This window comes from Sceloporus undulatus, chromosome 4 (assembly GCF_019175285.1).
Source record: "Sceloporus undulatus isolate JIND9_A2432 ecotype Alabama chromosome 4, SceUnd_v1.1, whole genome shotgun sequence".
Taxonomy (NCBI): Eukaryota; Metazoa; Chordata; class Lepidosauria; order Squamata; family Phrynosomatidae; genus Sceloporus; species Sceloporus undulatus.
The window spans coordinates 170046226-170066404 of NC_056525.1; the positions used below are offsets into that span (position 1 = coordinate 170046226).

The following is a 20179-nucleotide window of genomic DNA, read 5'->3' on the forward strand; positions in this document are numbered from 1 at the left end:
TGTTCTGAGGTCTCAACAAGATGCCAGCCATGTGGTTGAGGCTGGGCACCTTGTTCTGACAGTAGATCAAGTAACTCAACATGACAGTGGCCACACCAGGCAGCACAGTGATTTAAGCTGTAAACAGCCACCTGATGTCACAACAGAGGACTCTGGATCATTGGGGAAGATCCAGAGCAAAAGGTGGGTTAATTTAATCTGTTATAAGGATGGGAGTATACCCTTGGTCAGTACTAAACTGGCCAGATATTGTCCAGACTGTTCACACCAAAACTGGAGTTTGGACCCATGGATCTGGATTCTCTTCCAAGAGAAGGACAATTTATCTGGTCTGTGCAGACAGCACCTCCATTTTTCAGTAGCCTCCACCACTATGGTAAATGGTCAAGGATAACTGTATAGAGGATAGTGAGAATACTGATGATGGTGAAGACTGCAGGATATCTTTTTCCATCTGACTGCTAGTAAAGAAAGACATTTTGCTAGCTATATATAAAAAAGGAGAAAATTTATCCAAGTGATTACAAATGAGCTACAATTAATGCTATCCCATTCCTCTTTTTAAAGTTTAGTTAAAATATGTACGGTATATTATGTTTCTCATTTTAAAATCCCTATGTGGTTTATAAAAAATACAGAATAGCATATAAAATAAAATATTTATTCTACTGTATGAATATTTATTTATATAAAATTATAAATAGGTGACTTTTTCTAGTCCATTCACTTTCTTTGCATAAACGTGGAACTACAAACAGAAAGGCATGAACAACTATTTAAGAGAAAGAAGCTCTTGTGTGTAAAACTTCCTGCTGAAAAGTATTGGCAGGATATCACTTTGTGAATAATAACCTAACAGCCTCCTTGAGACTCCCTTTGTATGCTGTCATAAATAGCAGGAACCAGCCTTGTTCTTTCAGAGCTGTGATACAATGCAAAAGTCTATACTGCTCAGGTATGATATGTAGAAATGAGTAGATTGTTTTTCTGGTGGGTGTTTAAAAATTCAAATAGTAAAGATGAACCAAATGGTCAATAATTTAGATATAGTTTTTCAATTTTGCAAAACATCAAAATAGTTGTTTTATGGGCACCACAATTCAAAAAGGATATTGAGAAACTGGAGCATGTCCAAAGGAGGGCGACTAAAATGGTGAAGGGTCTGGAAACCATGCCCTATGAGGAAAGACTCAGGGAGCTGGGGATGTTTGGTCTAGAGAAGAGAAGGTTAAGAGGTGATATGATAGCGATGTTTAAATACTTGAAGGGATGTCATATTGAGGAGGGAGCAAGCTTGTTTTCTGCTGCTCAAGAGACTAGGACCTGGAGCAATGGATGCAAGCTTCAGGAAAAGAGATTCCACCTCAACATTAGGAGGAACTTCCTGACAGTAAGGGCTGTTCGACAGTGGAACAAACTCCCTCGGAGTGTAGTGGAGTCTCCTTCTTTGGAGGTCTTTAAGCAGAGGCTGGATGGCCATCTGTCGGGGATGCTTTGATTGAGATTTCCTGCATGGCAGGGGGTTGGACTGGATGGTCCTTGTGGTCTCTTCCAACTCTATGATTTTATGATTCTAAGCAACATCACAAAGCAGTAGGTGCATCTACACTCTAGAAATAATGCAGTTTGACACAACTTGAACTGCTGTGGCTCCATCCTATGGAATCCTGGAATTTGTAGTTTTACAGTGTCTTTTGCCTTCTCTGTAAAACAATACTGGTGTTTCACCAAACTAGAAATCCCAAGATTATGCAGGATGAAGCCATGGCAGTGGTGTCAAATTGCATTATTTCTATATTGTAGATGGCACCCAAAGACTCAACCATCCTCCAGGGATAAGTGATTATATCAAGAATGGTGAAAAGCTTGCACAGATCGTTGTCTCTGAATTGTTTTAATGAAGGTATGAACTCAATATGAGTGGGGGGAGCACAAATGAAACAAAGCTTCAAGCAATCAATTTCTGGTAATTCCTCCTTCCACTAGATAACCTATAATGCTGAGTTATTCCCTCCACACTTCTGGATAGACTTCTCGGGTATAGATGGGGCTCAGACGGGAGAGGATAGGAAGAAACAGATTCAAGATAGATCCATACTGATCAAAAAGAACAGAAAGTTCCAGATTTTGTTCCTGTTCCTTCCTGTGCTACATTAGAGATCCATGCATGTTTCATTTATCCCAGAATATTTTCTGTCAGCTCCTGCTCCGATCGGAGACTTTTATACCAGCTCTCCAGGTCAGTTTATTCTAACCCTGTATAAAAGTAGAAGGAACAGGAACAAAATCTGGGACCTTTCAGTCTGTTTGGATGTGCCTTCCTTGACCAGGTTATTTCTATTCCTGCAGTATTGATTTAACAACCGCAGAAGTTCCCATCAGTATTATTACAGATATTATTAGAGAGAGTGAGAGAGGCCTCCTTGTGTGTTCATAGCTCAAGGTAGATACAAACCTTGGATTTTCAAATCCATCCCTTAGCCAGTGGTTTGATTTCTTAACCACTAAGAATGTGTTTTAAAAGGAGCATTTAAACTAGGTGCATGTATTAAACTTGACAAAAAGGAGAAGTATGCAAAGCATGCACGTTAGTAGTAAGTCCAGAAAAAATTTAAATCTGAAATTGTACATTGTGTTATCTTTTGCTCTCACTGAAATGTACCAAATTTTTCCTCAAGCTGTACTAGAAGATGTACATTAGTCACAGATCTAATTCATTTATTAGGAAACATTGTCAGTCACAGATGGAATTAGTACAATGGCACAATTGCAAAGGGAATTAGAAAGGGAACCGAGTGTATTTTCTACTGCTGTTAATAGGAAATGTGGAAAGAAACATTTTTGTGTATTTCTACTAGACAACATTTTGGGGGTTTTACTTTGCTCGTTTTCTTTACAGATCATTCTCAATGCAATTTAAAAGATGAGGGACCAAGACTGAGAAATGGTGACTTGCCTAAGGCTACTAGTGATTCTGCTGCATATCTGGAACTATGAAGTTAGACCCACATCTAAGAGTGGAAAATATTGTGGGTGCAGTGCAGAGTTATTACAGTCAAATGGGGAAAGGAACTGTGTTGTTGTTGTTTTTTAACTGATATATATTTGCCACATACATACAGAACATTGCAGGATACTAATATACTATCTTTTACATTGCGTTTACAATGATAATAACAATTATAATTATCTGAAAAAAATGAAACACTACAGAATCCAAAGGGAAATGTCATCCTCAGTGCTTCTTAAGGCTTCAACCTGTTTTTGCATAGTGGCTTAGAAATCACAGATTTTACAACCTGTGTTTAAAATGAGGGTAGCAATATACTATTTATCCTGTATATAACAGATCTGCCACAATACTAATGCATGCATTAGATGTATGCCTTATCAGATTCTATGCTGGAGAATTCTTCATGAAGTTTGTAATAAAAAAATTCTTTGTGTAATGAAATAAATATATTAGTGGTGAAAAAAGAAATCTTAGTTGAAAAACTTTAATCCCAAATCTTCAGAATTGGTTTCCTTTACATATCTACCTCCACAAATACTGCTGCTGTTGGTAATAGATCAGTGAAGTCTGTCTGAAAGCAATGAGACAGAAATCATACCATATGAGTAGTCCCAGAAGGAATACCTCAAGTAGTTCATAACATACTCCACTTGCCTCTGGCATTGGCTCCAGGATTAGTGTCATATATGTGTCAGTATGAAAGAACATAGACTATTTGTTTATACATTCTCATTACTCCCAGTTATTTTACTCTATATCCTCATTGACATTGACTGTATATATCAATACACTCATTGCAATGAGCTTGCATTTGCCTGCTGCCATACACTAACTGGCCAGGAAAGGGAAATAGCAGAGGTCCTGCAGTATGTATAAAGAGATACAGAGATGTGGAAAGTTACTTTTTTTGATGACAGTTTCCAAGCTTCCCATGCCAGCATGGTAAGGCTGGGGGATTCTGGGAGTTATCATCCAAAAGTAGCTTTTCCAAGCTCTGGAGAAATGTTATGCCCTGAAAAAACATGGCTTTTAGGGCAGGTCCACTTGCTTCTATGGCAGCTTTTGCAGGATACTGATTAGAACCACAAAAAAGCATTTGGCAATTTCATACATTGTTACTGTAGCCAATTTCCTTTAAAAAAAACCACAACTTTTTATATTTTAATAATTAAATGGGAAGGCCTGGATACATATAAAAAAGCATCTTACTGCAGTTATTTCCATTCATTCTTGCTCAAAGGAAACATAAAATATTAGAGTCATCCAGGGCATAACTGAAATTAACCAATGACTTCTCTGGGTACCAGTGGTTTCACTGGATTTTGCCTTTTCCAAGCATGATAAACTAACTGAAAATAGAGGATACTCCTCTTCAATAATACAGACACTATATGTTTGTGTGTGTACCCTCAAGTTGCCTAGTGACTTATGGCAACCTCATGAATTTCATAAGTTTTTCTAATGCAAAGACTAGAGTGGTTTTTTGTGGGGGTTTTGGGCTATGTGGCCATGTTCTAGATAGGTTTCTTCCTGACATTTGCCAGCATCTGTGGCTGGCATCTTCAGAGAATGCTTGCCTGGAAGGGAGCAGTCTCTGAAGTTGCCAGCCACAGATGCTGGCGAAACATCAGGAAGAAATTCTTCTAGAACATGGCCAGATAGTCCGAAAAATCCACAAAAAATGATGGATACTGGCTATGAAAGCCTTCGACTCCATATTTAGAGTGGTTTTGCCAGTTCCTTTCTCTGAAATACAGCCTACAGGATGTGTATCCCAAAGCAAATACACATGGAAATAGTGAAACCTGACCAAGCGAAGGACATAACAAAATATGGGCACCCTCTCAAAACTCCAGCCCAACATTGCATATGTACACTGATGGCAACATTTTGAGATAACTGTTATGACTTTGTTGAGCTCTGTTAGCTGATGAACATTTTAACATTTTTTTGGGGAGAACTACACTGGCAAGACACAATGTAGCACTAAAATAGAGTGCCTATTGTCATGGAAACTGTCCAAGCATCTCCAGACAGGGCTTGGAAAGACCTCTGGATCTCAAAGTGAGCATTACCAGTATTATCACTGTTCTAAATACCTGTAACATCACATATAATTGAAAACTGGCTGGGGAAAATATTTAATTTAGTGTTCAATAGTGTAAACAAAAAAAAAAGGGTTACATACAAGAGAAATTCCAGAAGATTCAATAGAGCTAAGAATACACATAGATGTGGTCCATTCTAACTGCATGTTAGAAAACTAAATGACTGGTCTGACAAATTATTCAACTTTTGCTACACAAAAGAGGTCTAGAGATAATAGGATACAGCCATGACCTCAAATAAGCATGTCAGTTGGGTAGACTTTTTCTACACAAAGAATTCATAGCTCACACATTCAAGGTAATATGAAAAAAGCATCTTTAGAAGAAATGAAAATGGAACTGTCAGGTGTGTTTGGTGAAATAAAATGGGAAGGAATATGATATTATTGTTCATAAAAGGAAGAAGAGAATTGTTGATTTTATTCAGTATTATGAATGTTTATGGGATAATTTGAAGCCAGCAGTATCATTGGGTTTCCCCCAAGAGGGACAGAAAGAATACTCAAGATAATCCTGATATGAATTTTCTTTATTCTTCTTTTTGCCTAGATAATCCTGGCAACTCAAAATCATTTGCAACCACTACAATTAAAATCAGACTTTTGGTTCAATTTTTGTTCTGTCTTTATTTTTTTATTAAATGTTTGAATTTAATAACAGAATTGTAGAAAAATAGTTTTCAAATGATGTATCAGAGAATTCCTGATATTGTCCAGAAGCTTACTAGGGGGACATTTAATGGGAAGAGCAAAAGTGGCAGACAAGCATACATGAAGGTTTTTCTACAGCTATAAAATCTTCTTGAGGTAATATGCAGCCACAGCATCTAGGGTTATTCTTAGTAATAACGGTAGTGAGAACAGGTTTGGGAAAGCATTCTATAAAAACAGGCTGAGCACCTCAAAACTAGAGCTTGGAAATAACTAGTTATTAACTCACTTAATTCTTCTACTGAGGTTGGCCAGTTCACTAAATTGCTGAATGTAATCATATGCTTTCATGAGTTAGTTGTGGTTAAAACATGAGAGTTCATCAAAGCGTGTGTCTCTTCCTCTAACACATTCAGCAAGACAGGGAGGCCTATGGAGAAGAAGAATTATGTCTAGAAGATATTAATCACATGAGTCTGTGGCTGGAGAGGCTAATTTGCTTGTTGCATCATGGCTGTCTTGGGAGTAGGGAAGATACAGAGAAAGTTTTAGAGCAAAAAATAAATAAATAACTGGGAAACAACTGAAAGGCTAGGATTGGTAAGCAATAAGAAGAATGAAAACTAAGAAAATTAGTCCTGGTATGAAATGGAATAAGATGGAAAACTGATTGCTTTGTATAGCCCTAAAATAATTCATAACACTTCTAGAATGTCAGGCCCTTTAGGCCTGAAAACTTGCCCCACGCACACACACATATTACTGTTGGCCTGCGTGTCTTTTTGGGAGGTTGATCAAAGGTGATAACTTCTATGCCATTCTCTGCAAATCCAATAGCCTTCCCCTGCCAACTAATGTTTTAAAAATTAATCAATCAGTGCTAACTCAGCTAATTAAAATATTTGCATTATTAGCATTACTTTAAACCCCAGGGAAGACATGGGAATTATAGGTTTAAAAAATAATTCCTAACATTGTTCAGGACATCTCCACAAATTGTTTCCAGTGTCCAAGGGCTTCTTGACATGCCAAGTGCTGTAGTAAGTTTTTTTAAAAAAGAAAATGTTTATAAAATTATTAGCAGTTAGAGACAAATAAATCTATTTGTAGGAAATTTTCAGACCACTTAACCCCCATTTTTTGTATTTAAAAATATAAGAAACTATGCGTTTAAACTGTGATGCACCCTCCCCCGCAAAAATATTACAAGTTTAATACATTTTTTGCCACCTGTGTACCGAGGACAAACTCTGGAGGAGTGCACAGTATGAAGGATAATCAATTAAAAACTAAATATTAAAAAGCAATGGCAAATTTAGATGGGTGCTCTGAAAAACGAAAGCTCAACAAAAATGTTCTACTTCCATCATCTAAATTAAAATGAATGTTCGAGTGACATAAATAAAGAAAACATGTGATCTAATTCTAGTGTAGAAAGGTCCAGAAATTCCATCCAATGACACCCCTGCCCCAAGCCTCCATCAAGGCTCCTCACAAAAAAATTGGCTGGAAAAAATACTTTTTGGCTCCCCCAATATGCTCCTCATAGCCTAGTCTCTTGGAATCCAAGCATTCAAATAACTGCTTGCCACATTTATTTTAATAAGGTTTAGCAACCTTTCTGTTACATCTTGCCCATTCTCAGATAGTTTCCTGCAGCATAATCCCAAGAAAAGTGTAAGTAAATTTTTAAACACAAAATATTGTACAGGTAGCTTAAAATGCCCTTGAAATTCCTAGCCCGGTGATGTAGTCTTCCTTAACAAAATCTTAATAGGTAGCAACTGGAATATTGCATTCCAGATGGATGCCTGACTGAGGGTGGGTGGATTAATTCTCTCCTATTATTCACTTCACTCTCTTGAGCACGCAACAGAATGACATTTCAGTATCAAGTTACTGATTTGCCTCTAGGTTTAGCTGAAAGCTCAGGTTAGTCACTTTCTTAAAAATTTGATTTCCCTTAAAGGTGACCTGAAAGCTGAGAAAGACAATGGATTTGCACCCTTTTCTTCCTTCTCCTTTCATGCACCCTTCTTATGCTTCTTTTATGCATCTGTAAGATGCATAAAAGAATGTTAGATAAAATACTTTACTACATAAAATTTTAGATAAAATACATTACTACAAGTTGTGTGGGGGGGGGGGGACGAGTAGAAAACCATTGCCTGACCCTCTCTAAGAGGCCACATATTTCCATTTCTTTAAAAAGACACTAAACTATGATGAGTTACTGCTGCATTTGTATATTTATGACAAGAAACTGTCTCCCCAAAAATGAGGGCACAACGAGAGACGCAGTTAACCAAAATTTGGAACCATTGCCCAGAATCCAATACTGGTACTATACCTGTGTAACCCATGGTTGTGTGAGTTGTGGGTTTTTTTTTAAAGTTCATGTAGGAAGGTATCTAATATTTTCTTCTGAGAGCAACTCTCACGATCTGGCACTGTTATACCATAAGTCAAGCAGGCCATAAAGCCCAGCCACAGATTATGCAGTCAAGTTTCCTGTATTTGGGGAAATCACAGGGATCAGCACACCCGGAATGCAATGTATGAGCCTCACCCTGGGAAAGCCATCTTCGTGTTCATGGCATCTCCCCTGCCAGTTCCACAGATGCCAGAGTATTATTATTATTATTATTATTATTATTATTATTATTAACCTTTATTTATGAAGCGCTGTAAATTTACACAGCGCTGTACATGCAATCTTTTTAGTTAGATGGATCCCTGCCCTCGGGCTTACAATCTAAAAAGACATGACACAGAAGGAGAAGGGAGTGGTGGAGGGAGAGGGTAAGAGATCCAGCAGTTCCTCTCTACCTCCGAGGCCTGGACCAAGGCAGATGGACTGGAGGGAGGGATTGGCTTCATAATGGATGGTTAATCATTTTCCAGGGAAAATAAATACTCTCAAGTAGGATAATGCATATACTGTACATAGCAATACAGGAAATGGTTTGATAAACAGGCACCAAAAGAACATCAAATAGTAAGCGACAATTATGCAATGCCTGGAAAGGCTTCTCTGAACAGGATGGTTTTCAACTCTGTTTTGAAGCTGGTTAAAGAAGTGATGGCTCTTGCTTGTGGGGGAAGAAGGTTCCAGGAGTGAGGGGCAGCAAGTGAAAAGGGGCGAATCCGGGATGGGGCAGAGGAAATCCTGGGCTGAGACAGTAGACCTTGACTACCAGAACGGAGGGTCCTGGTGGGAAGGTGAGGAGAAAGAAGGTCTGATAAGTAAGGAGGGGCCAGCCCATAGAGGGCTATAAACGTGGACAGCAGGAGCTTATACTTTATGCGGAAAGGGAGGGGGATGTCACTTCCATCCAGCTCTGTGGACTGTACTCTTGCTCTGGCCATGGCTGAACGTAACATTAAACTGGATCTCAGCCACTGGTTTCAACTGGACCATTTGAGTAATTCTTTCAGAATAATATAAGAAAACTCATGTTGGATCAGCAAAAAGCTTATGTCAGGATATAAAATTATGTCAAATTGCACTTTCCTGGTGTATGCATTTTTTGTTAAAAATTTCCTTATGCTTTTCCACATTGACTAAAGATTGTTCTTGTCCATTTTTCAAATGAATTAATTTACTTGGGGGGGGGGCTGTTAACTGCTTTTGCATCAATCTCAACCCATGGTGACCCTGCTGAGACATCTCCAAGACCCCCTGTCCTCCTCTGCTCTACCCAACACCTTCAAACTTGTACTTGTGATCTCTTTAATTGAGTCCATCCATCTAGCATGTGGCCTTCCTTTCTTTCTACTTCCCACCACCTTTGCTTTGTCATCTTGACTTGATTTGCTCTAGGACCCATTTGTTTGTCCTTTTGGTTGACATGGAATCCTCAGCACTCTTTGATTTTCTCCCTATTTTCTTAACCGCCCACTTCTCACATCCATACATGTTAATAGGGAATACAAGAGCATGTATGATTCCTGTTACAGACTACCAAAATAAAGCTGCTTCGAGTCTCTTTGGAGGTATGCTATTTAAATGATGCCTGGGTCCTAAGAGTCCGGAGGTCGCACCAAAGCCACACTCCATTCCTAAGCATTGGAGTGCAGCTTTGGTGCAGCTTCTGGGTTCTTAGGATGCATGCATCATTTAAACAGCATACCTCCAAAGAGACCCGAAGCAGCTTTATTTTGGCAGTCTGTAACAGGCCTAAGTTTTTTGCTAAGTTGTATGTCTTTGCATTTTAGGATCTTTTCTAGTTCTTTCATAGCTGCCCTCCCCATTGTTAATTTTCTTCTGATTTCCTGGCTGCAGCCCCTATTCCTATCAATGTATGATCCCAGATATGAGAACCCTTTTGCTATTTCTGTTTCATCATTGTCTAGTTTGAATTTATGTAAGTTCTCCATGGTCGTTATTTTTGTTTTCTTTATATTCAATACTAAGCCTGCCTTTGCACTTTCTTCTTCAATCTTCCTTAGTAGCTGTTCGATGTCTGTGAGGCTTTCTGCTAGTATTATGGTGTCATCAGCATATCTCAGATTGTCGATATTCCTTCCTCCTATTTTCACTCCTCCTTCTGTGACCAAGCCTACTTTTCTTACAATATGTTCTGCATACAAGTTGAATAGGTAGGATAATAGGATGCAGCCTTGTCTGACCCCTTTGCCAATTTAGGAACCATTCTGTTTCTCTGTGTTCTATTCTGACAGTAGCCTCTTGTCCTGAATACAGATTCCTCATCAGGACTATCAGATATGTTGGAAATCCCATGTCTTTAAGGGTGTTCCATAGCCTTTCATGATCTATGCAGTCAAAAGCTTTGCTATAGTCTGTAAAACACATGCTAATTTTCTTTTGAAATTCCTTGGTGTGCTCCATTAGCCCGTATGTTTGCAATGTGGTTCCTAGTGCCTCTTTCTTTCCTGAACTCTGTTGGGACCTCTGGGATTTCTCTCTCCATGTATGGTTGGAGCCTATGTTGCAGAATGTTGAGCATAATTTTGCTTGTGTGGGAGAACAATGTTATGGTCCTATAGTTGCTGCAGTCTCTTGTGTCTTCTTCTTTTTCCCCTTTTTTTGTGGATTGGGACCATGCATTTACTTGTTTACAAAAGAGAATGGAGAATTATGAATTAGATGCTTTTAGTTTCCACCCAGTAATGAGAAACTAAAAGATAAACACACACTTTTGTTAATAGTCTTGCAGTCCATGATTTGAATAAATCCTACATTAATGCAAATTTATTTTCCAACATGCAAACGGGACATTCATGGAAGGCCACCCTCCTGGTTTCCACTACATATTAGCAATTGTTGATTGGGTCAATCCCTATAAAACTAACATATGATAGATATCCCAGTCTTCAAAAAGACAGTGTGGCTTAGTGTTCTGAGTGTTGGACTAGGATTCTGGGAGACCAAGGTCTGAATTCCACTCAACCATGGAAATCCATTATGAAAAACCACTCAGTTACCTTGTGCAACTCACCCTCTCTCAATCTCACTGAAAGGTAATGGCAAACCTCCTTTGAATAAGTTCTGCCAAGAAAATAACAGGGACCCCACAACAGGGTCATCTTAGGGTCACCATAAGTCAGAAAAGACTTGAAGGCACACAAAAACAATGTATACTGTATATTCAATAACAGGACCTCAATTCAGAAAGCATTGTTTTCAATACAAGGTCACTAGCTAGGTTAATATTAATCTTTCAAATACAAAATGCTTTTAACTATGCCAAAATACAGAAAATGTGTCTCTTGTAAATTTTGGAATTTTGATGCAAAAATATTTATATCTAGAAACATTAACATACCAGTATTCATATGTATATATTTTTTGCTAGAGCACCAAGGGTCACTGATTTACAGGCCCAGCTGTACAGATAAGAGACTCCAGCTGCTTTGAACAACATATATCACATAATTATATAAATCTTGATGTGAGATTTACATCTCATGCCTTGCTCATCAATTTAAAAAGAGCTTTCTTGAACACTGAAGCAATAGATACAGGCTAGTTAAATATCCTGGCATGGAGGAATTACTTAAATTCACAATTCACACTGCCACTTATGCTTCAGAGCTTGACGCAGACAAATCAGATGGTGCTGTTAAAAGCATTTGCTGCCTTCACACTTTCAGGCACTCAGCTCTGGGGCACACTTAACATGCCAACCAGAGTGAAGAAAACCTATCTCAGTGCCCCAAGACAGCAGAACTACAGGTGCAGAAAGTTACTAAATGTCTGCCGATAGCACAAGGGCACTTGAAAGTGGGTGCAGAGGAGAAGAGAATTTGAATTCAGGGACACAGCACAATATTTTCAAGTTTGCAGACACCACAAGGGCATTTGAAATTGTATGCAAAGGAGAACTGAGTTTCAATCCACAGACACTATACAATACTTCCAGGTTGTCCCAAGAAAGCAAGATAGTTGAAATAAAATCCATGTTAAATAAGGAGTCTGTGTGCATCTACACTCTAGAAATAATGTAGTTTGACACCACTTTAAGTGTTGTAGCTCCAGCCTATACAATGTGTACTTTTACAAAGTCTTTTGTCTTCTCTACCAAAGCATGTGGGTGCCTCACAAAACCAAAAATCCTAAGATTCTGTAGGATGGAGCCACAGCAGTTGAAGTTCTCAAACTGCATTATTTCTATAGTACAGATGAATCTTAAATCTTAATTACATCATTACAAAATAATATTAAAAATAAAATAGCGTAGCTGCCTTGGCTTTCCCACCCCAGCTCAAAGAAGCTTTTAAACATTTTATTTCCAAAAATGAGACAAGAATTACTAACAAACCATTGTCAGGGTCCTTCCATAATTAGAATTCCAGAGTTTCTTGAAGAAGTTGTAATAGCCTTACCACGTTCAAACTGGCTGAAAGCATGTTGATTCAGAAGTCCTTGGATTCAATATGGTGTGTTCATTGGCAAAACCTGGAAATGCTGCTTTATGGACTACAGTTCCCAGAATCCCCCAGCCAGCAACATACATTGCTTCGGGTTTCTGGAAAGTATGAACAATGCCCCCCCCCCCCCCCACACACACACCTTAATTTTGTAGGCTTCACTAATAGGTGAATGGAGCCCCATTGCTGATGTGGGCTAATAAAATTCTTCTGGTCAGTAATACACACACACACATGCACTTTTCTGTCTATTATCAGTACTGTTCCCTCACGTAATGTTGCATTTTGTTCCAAGCATCATTCTTTAAAAGGCTGTTACATTTTATTGTCTCATATAAGACTTATAATGCTGGAAATGCAGTTCTATCATGTTTGATGTTCCTCTTTAATATAAGCTGGTTATCAAATAGGATTAAAACTAAAAGCTAAATTTGTGAAACATCATTTGTTTGGATTTAGACATGCTTAGAGTAGATTCATTGACATCTATGAAACATAATTTATTCTATTTGTATAATGTATCTTCTTTTCGCTTTTGTTTTTATTAATGGTTTACTTAGTATAGGTTGTGTCTCCCATATCCAGAATTCCAGAATCAAAATGTATCAAAATTCAAAATTATCCACATGGGTAGCTGAGATAGTGACACCTTTGATTTCTGATGGTTTGGTGTACACAAACTTTGTTTCACACACAAAAGTATTTAAAATATAGTATATAAAATTACCTTTAGGCTATGTGTGTAAGGTATATATGAAACATAAATGAATTTCATGGTGCTTTCTGCACCGCCATTTGGGACGTCCGGAGGACGTCCCATTTTAAAAAAGGGGCGTCTCTTATAGACGCCCCTGGGCCTAGTACGGACTCCGTCCATACAAGATGGCGCCAGCCCTTCTACATGGCCGGCGCCATCTTTGCATATCGGACGCTGAGCGTCCGTACGCGTCGTGCCGCTTGTGACGTAGCGAGCGCGCCCCTGGCGCCTCACTACGTCGCAAACGCGACGGAAAAAGAAGCTCCATTTTGGAGCTTCTTTTTCGGTCCGCGTGGGAGTCGGGCCGTGTGAAGGCTCCGGCTCCCCCGCGGACCTACTGGCGGCGGCGGCAGACCGCCGCAAAGCGGCGGTCTATACCCCGCCACTGTTTTCATTTGGGTCCCATCTCCAAGATTTCTCATTGCATATTTGCAGATATTCCAAAACTTGAAAAACTCTGAAATCCAAAACCATTCTGATCCCAAGCATTTCAGATAAGGGAGACTCAAGCTGTATGTTGTCAACGATTTTATATTTGTATTATATTAAGGTGTTTTTTTTTACTTCTTTAAAAAAAACTGTACTGTTTTTAAGCATCTATTGTGAACTGCCTAGGATTTATTTTAGGAGAAAGGCAGCATAATAATAGTTAATTAAAAAAATAAATATAAGCATGGCTATGTTTGGATCCAGTTTCTAATGGAACATGATTGTTAATTTATCACTTTTCTATTGATTCAGTGAGCCTACTCTAGTTGGCATTAACAAATTTAGGCTAAAGTATTCTATCTTTTATTATTGTTTTGCCTCAATTGTATTCCTGTTGCTAATACCCTCATGTATAGCTTTCTTTCTGTGGTTATCTTTGTCCTTGTTAGCAGCTACATAATACAAGAATAGTACAATATGCTGTTCAATTTAGGTCAGTGATAACCTGTCTCATCCTACTCATCATGATGTGCAGTTGTCCATAGACCACAGATGTAGTAAGGCAGGATATGACTCACCTGTCTGTGTGCTTGCCCTTCTGCCTAGGATTCTATGAAACCATATGTTTACCTTCCACGGCAGTTTCAACAAAGGAATGGTATCACAGTAGCACAGGTTGTGCAACCTCTGTACCTTTTAACCCTCCTAAACATCTGTGATTATTTGGGATGAAAAAACCTCTTAAATCTCTCTCACACTACCCACTTTTGGCATTTTGAGACCACTTGTTTTCTTTGCAAGGAGATTGAAATGCATTTTGGTACACATTTTCCCTAATGTATGTATTCCTTCACTTAGATTATCGGTGTTCCTGACTGAAGATTTGTCAAATATACAGATTTTGAGTTGTGCGTATTTCTTTGCACATAATTCTGAAAAGAAAAAGAAATCAGACTGAGGGCTTGCATGTTACCTTCCTTTAAACCAGTTACCTTCCATTAAAAATCAATTGTTAATGCAAATTTCTGTTCCATCCCCAAGGTATTATGTGTAATCTTCATAAAAATGAAAGCCAGCATTTTGGAAAATTTTGTCATACCATGCCCAATTATCCTTATCAGTCTGACATGTACTGAAGTAGATGAGCAGTCAGTCCTATCCCAATCACCTTGGCAAGGTTTTCTCTTTGCCTCTACCCTATGGGTCTGAGGACAACAAACAGTGAGGAGTGGGGTTGCAGTCCTGACTGTATAGTATTATCAGATGTGCCCCTAAATCATTGCTTCTTGTGTCACCTAGAGTGCACCATGATAACTTCTTGTATCTATGACAAGGGTGGCCCAGCGTTCAGTTGGTATGCTCATAGCAACTGCACTCTCAGGCCCTCCATTATTCTAGTTGGGATAGAACATCCTGCATTTTTAGATTGTAAGCCTGAGGGCAGGGAACCGTCTATTATCCCCTCTGTTGTAAGCCGCCCGAATTCCCAGTGATTGGGCAGCATATACATAAATCCTATTATTATTATTATTATTATTATTATTATTATTATTATTATTATTATTTCCCTCTTACAGAAAAATAGTAATTAATGTACATGCATTTCACTTCCAATCTGACAGTTGAAGGGATTTTTTCTAAATGCATGTTTGGTTCTCATTTCTTCCCTCCTCAAAAAAAGACCTCAATATATTTCATGTATGTGTGAGCATTTCTGTCACAAGATCTAAGAGAACTTTCAATGGCTCATATAAACAACTTTCATTTACACTTGTGAGTCCCCATTGCCCCCAAAATAGCATTCCTTCCACCGTGGATAACCCCTATTGCCCCAACATACTATATCTTTGCCCAACAATGTTACATTCTCTGATATGGGGTGCCTGAGATCTAATCTCTGTTGCACAAAGGAAAAAAAACATGTTGTTGGTGTTGACCAATTCCAAATTCTCATCGTTATATCCGTAATTTTTGGCATAACATGCCTGACCATTTGGAATATAGGAATGTTTTTGCTCCATGTATCCCCTGACTGCTTAAAATGAAATAAGGTGGCTTACACCTTTTTTGAGAACTAGTGTGGTATAGGACTTGAGTGCTCAACTATGACTCTGGGGCTCATGGTTTGTTCCCCCAGTCAGCTGTGGACCACTTGGTGACCTTGTGTGAATCACACTCTTTTAGCTCCAGAAAACTCTGTGACAAATTCACCTTGGGATTGTCATAGGGAATCACAGCTTGAACAAAAACACAAGAACAACACCCCCTTTTTACCATTTCCAGTCTTATCTCTATATTCCATTACATACTTTCATATTTTACAATCCAGACTTCAAATCTGATCTAAGTATTTAACAACCTTTGGACAACACAGTCACCAGAGCAGATTATTACCAATTTTAGAAAAGTAGATTGGACAGGTACTGCATTTATCGGTGTGGCAAGAGTGTCCCTCCTTTCCACAAGAGGTGTGCGTGTTAGAATTTCAGTAGTCTGTATGAAATGGTGTGAAGGAGGTGGATTAAAGATAATGAAGGAGAAAGCATTTTACCATCTGGAAAGCTGTCTTTCATAATTAGTACTGGATATGAGAAATGATTCCCTGGGAGTAAAATACTTGGACACTGATCGTTCAGTTCCTTGAGCTTTAAACTCACTAAATTTCATTATGTGTTCCTTCTAGAACAGTGGTCTCCAAACTTTGTTTTTGTCTGTTTGCTATAATGGAATAATAGCACTATAACTGTGTCGTGTGAAAGGGCCCTGATTACTCCAGCTGTTGTGTTTAAGTAGTGCAGAATTAACTCTTTTTTCCTTGTATGCTGCAGATACCTCAAACATTTCCCCATCTAGTTTTTAGGCTTTAAAAAAAATCCCAGTTGCACCAAAAGAGTTTTCTTTCAAGCTTAACAGCTGCAGGGGCAAGGACTAAAAAGGAGGTGGTAATAGGTTGGGGCCTTCGTATATAAAATTGGCAATTTCTATTACTAAAATAGCAAACAGATCTCTATTCTCCTTTGTTTCACACAGTCACCAGTCCTGAAAGTTTTCTGCAGTTCATACTCCATTAACATCAGCAACAAACTAGGTGGATCACAAATCTGTCTGCTCCTGTAATGATTTAAGTAGGGAGAACAGAGAAAATTAGCATAGAAGAAGATACCACCTTTGATAGTCCCAAGAGATACCAGAGGATGAATCATTTTTGGAAGTTAACCAGTTCAGCTATCAGTCACAATGATGAACATTAGGATACTGAAGGATGCCCAGTTCACAAGGAAGATGACTAAAGTGTGGGTGGGTGCATTAATGAGGGAGTCACCAGGGCTGATCTGATAAGCTATGGCTTCTTATGCAAGTCTGCAATTTAAATAACCCCTTACTAGCACGTGTAACCAATTTAACACTAACATATAACACACCCCTGCTCAGATTAGCACTAACCACAACTGTCTTTGTAATGATGGAAAACGTATATGCAAAACCTGAACATTTTCCTGGAATATACTAAACTGGGATGTCTATCCAATCATGTTTGGACAGACAAAGATTCAATTTCAGACTTTTAAGAAGAGAGTACTTAAAAATACTCTTAAATCTGCAAATTTTGCTTTCTTATCTCATTCTTTAAAAAACAAAGACCTTAGGGGTTTTTTTCCCTATCATTTCATGAAGGATCCTGAGAATTCTGGGTTGTTGTTTTTTTTAAAACACACACACACACAAATAAATCAAATAAAATTATCAGTTCTCACCCATTCCTAGTTTATACACTGTTGTGAAAATAACTCCAAACTGCTACATATTCTTCAAAATGAATCATGAGTACTTAAAGCCCCAGTGTTTTTGTGGGCAAGGTCACAGATTCTCTCAGATCAAATTTCTTTCCACTATAATAGTGGTCAGTAGGAATACTGAGATAACTGAATACATACAGACTACAAGTAGCCTCTGCCTGACAAGGGCCTTTCTAGGTGAAGATATGAATATTTTACACCCATTCATGAATGTAAAACATGTAAACAATGAGACACTTGGCAATTTCTCATAAAATAATGCCTGCCATATGGCATCCATCCAGGACCAAAAGTGAACTGGAGAATGCAAGTTTGACAGCTTCATCTGAACACAGGCCCAAAGGCTGGCCAAAAGAGAATCTTACCTAGGATGGCCATCAGGACCATGTCCATCATACGACAACCAAAATATGGCACCTCCAAGACAGAAAAAGATAGCCAGCCTGATGACTTGGGTTCAGAACACACTGCAGAAATAACCCAGTTTGAGACTGCTTTAACTGCCCTGGTTCAGTGCTAGGGAATCCTGGGAATTGTAGTTTGTTGTGGCACCAAAGCTTTTTGACAGAGATCTAGACTCTCCATATATTTTTTTACATATGCAAAACTTTGCTTAAAGAGAAAATAGGTGCCTTGGTAGAGTCAAACCAAATGCTAGCATTTTTTACAAGAAAGCTAATAAATGCCAGGTGCTAAGCTGACCATATTCTTCCTTCTATCTAGCATGAGATCTCATGCTAGATTCTTCACACACACACAAGGCGATAAGATGCCCTTCTTTTCCAGGATCTGTCCTAAATTTGAACATTCTGTCCAATAGGAATTTCCAAATGTCCTCAATTTTGAGCATGATGAAGCTGTATGAATTTATGTTGATACAGTGCACCCGCGTTATACGCGGGCGCGCTTTATGCGGTCTTGAGCATGGGCGCTCAAGACACGGGGCGCGCGCAAGGCGGTGTGTCCCATTCAAATGAATGGGCGCACGAACCCATGGCACTGTGTGCGCTGCCGCACCGCCGCGCACGATCCCCATTGTTTCCAATGGGGCTAAAGCATAGGCAGAATTCGCCTTACGCGGCGGGGTTCAGAACGGATCCCCCACATAAGGCGAGGGCCGACAGTATATGAGTGTTTTAAGCTTTTAATTGGTCATGTCCTGCATTTTTTTTGAAAGTCTTACATTTTGCAGTGCCTTGTCCTCCTTTGGGTTATGGCTCACCCTGCCCATACACACTACTAGCCTGACATGGAGAAACGCAAGTCAACTGCCCTGGCTCAGTGCTAGGGAATCTTGGGAATTGTAGTTTGTTGTGGCACCAGAGCTCTCTAACAGAGAAGGTTAAATGTTCACAAAACTACAGTCCCCAGACTGCATTCAACCAGGGTGGTCTCAAACTGGATTGTTTCTGCAGTGTGTTTTAGACCTAGGTCTTCATTACCTAAGAATCATAGCTGATCAGATGGCTTAGTTCAATATTTCTTGACCTCAGTATCTCCAGATATGTTGGCTTCCACTACCTACAACATGATTTGGAGGAAACGGTCTTACCTCTTTCCTTGGCAGAATTTTTCCTGCAAAATGACCACCTAAAGTAGTATTCTCGTTGGCAAAAGATAAGGGACATTTGGCTCGTTTCCAGTGTGAATAAAAATTGTTGGGGGCACTTTTCTTCAGGAAACAGGGCAAAAGGATGCAGTCAGCCTTATCTTCCATTTTCCAATTCAAAGTATAATGGCAGCAACTGTGTTGGATAACAAAATATTATCCAGATAATCTCATCCCTGTATATAATGTTACACTCACAGTTTAGGACAGGAGTTCATGAAGAACACAGCAGTCTTGAAGGAACCATATATACTCGATTAGAAGTTGACCTCATGTATAAGTCGAGGGCAAGTTTTGAGGTCAAAAATATGGATTTTGATATGACCTGGATAGGTTGAGTGTAAAACTTGGAGGCTCCTTCAGTATGTGTATGCAAGCAGCAAGAGGGAAGCAGCAATCAATATGAGGCTTCAGTGTTTCAGCCTTCACCCCTGAGACAGCGAAACATGTGAGTGGGAGAGGGACTGTTAAACAAAAAGCAAGCAATCAGTCACCAAGGACTCTGAATATTTTCAGACCAGCGCTTACCATGGGGTAAGCACTGGTAAAACGCTGTGAAAATGTTTAGGAAGTGCATGTTGTCAAAGCTTGACACACTTCCTAAACATCAGGGAATCAGCCCATCACCACCAGTATCCCTGAATCATTCGGGAAGCAGCAATTTCCTATGAACGGAAACTTTGCGTTCATAGGAAATTGCTGCTTCCCAAATGATTCAGGGATGCTGGAGGCAAGGGAATGATTCTCTGAAGTTTAGGAAGCGTGTCACACTTTCACACACATGCATTTCCTAAATGTTTTAGTGGCATTTTACCAGCACTTACTGTGGGGTAAGCACTGGTCTGAAAATCTTCTCTATCTGCTTGGCTCAAGACAGAAAGAAACTGCATGAGGAAATCTGAAAAAGCTGTTTATCACATTA

General features: G+C 39.0%; 1 pseudogene; it reads right to left on the bottom strand.

Moving 5' to 3' along the window:
- Window positions 1-8240: 8240 nt before the first annotated feature.
- Window positions 8241-8391, bottom strand: LOC121930174 (annotated as a pseudogene).
- Between the last annotated feature and the right edge of the window lie 11788 nt (window positions 8392-20179).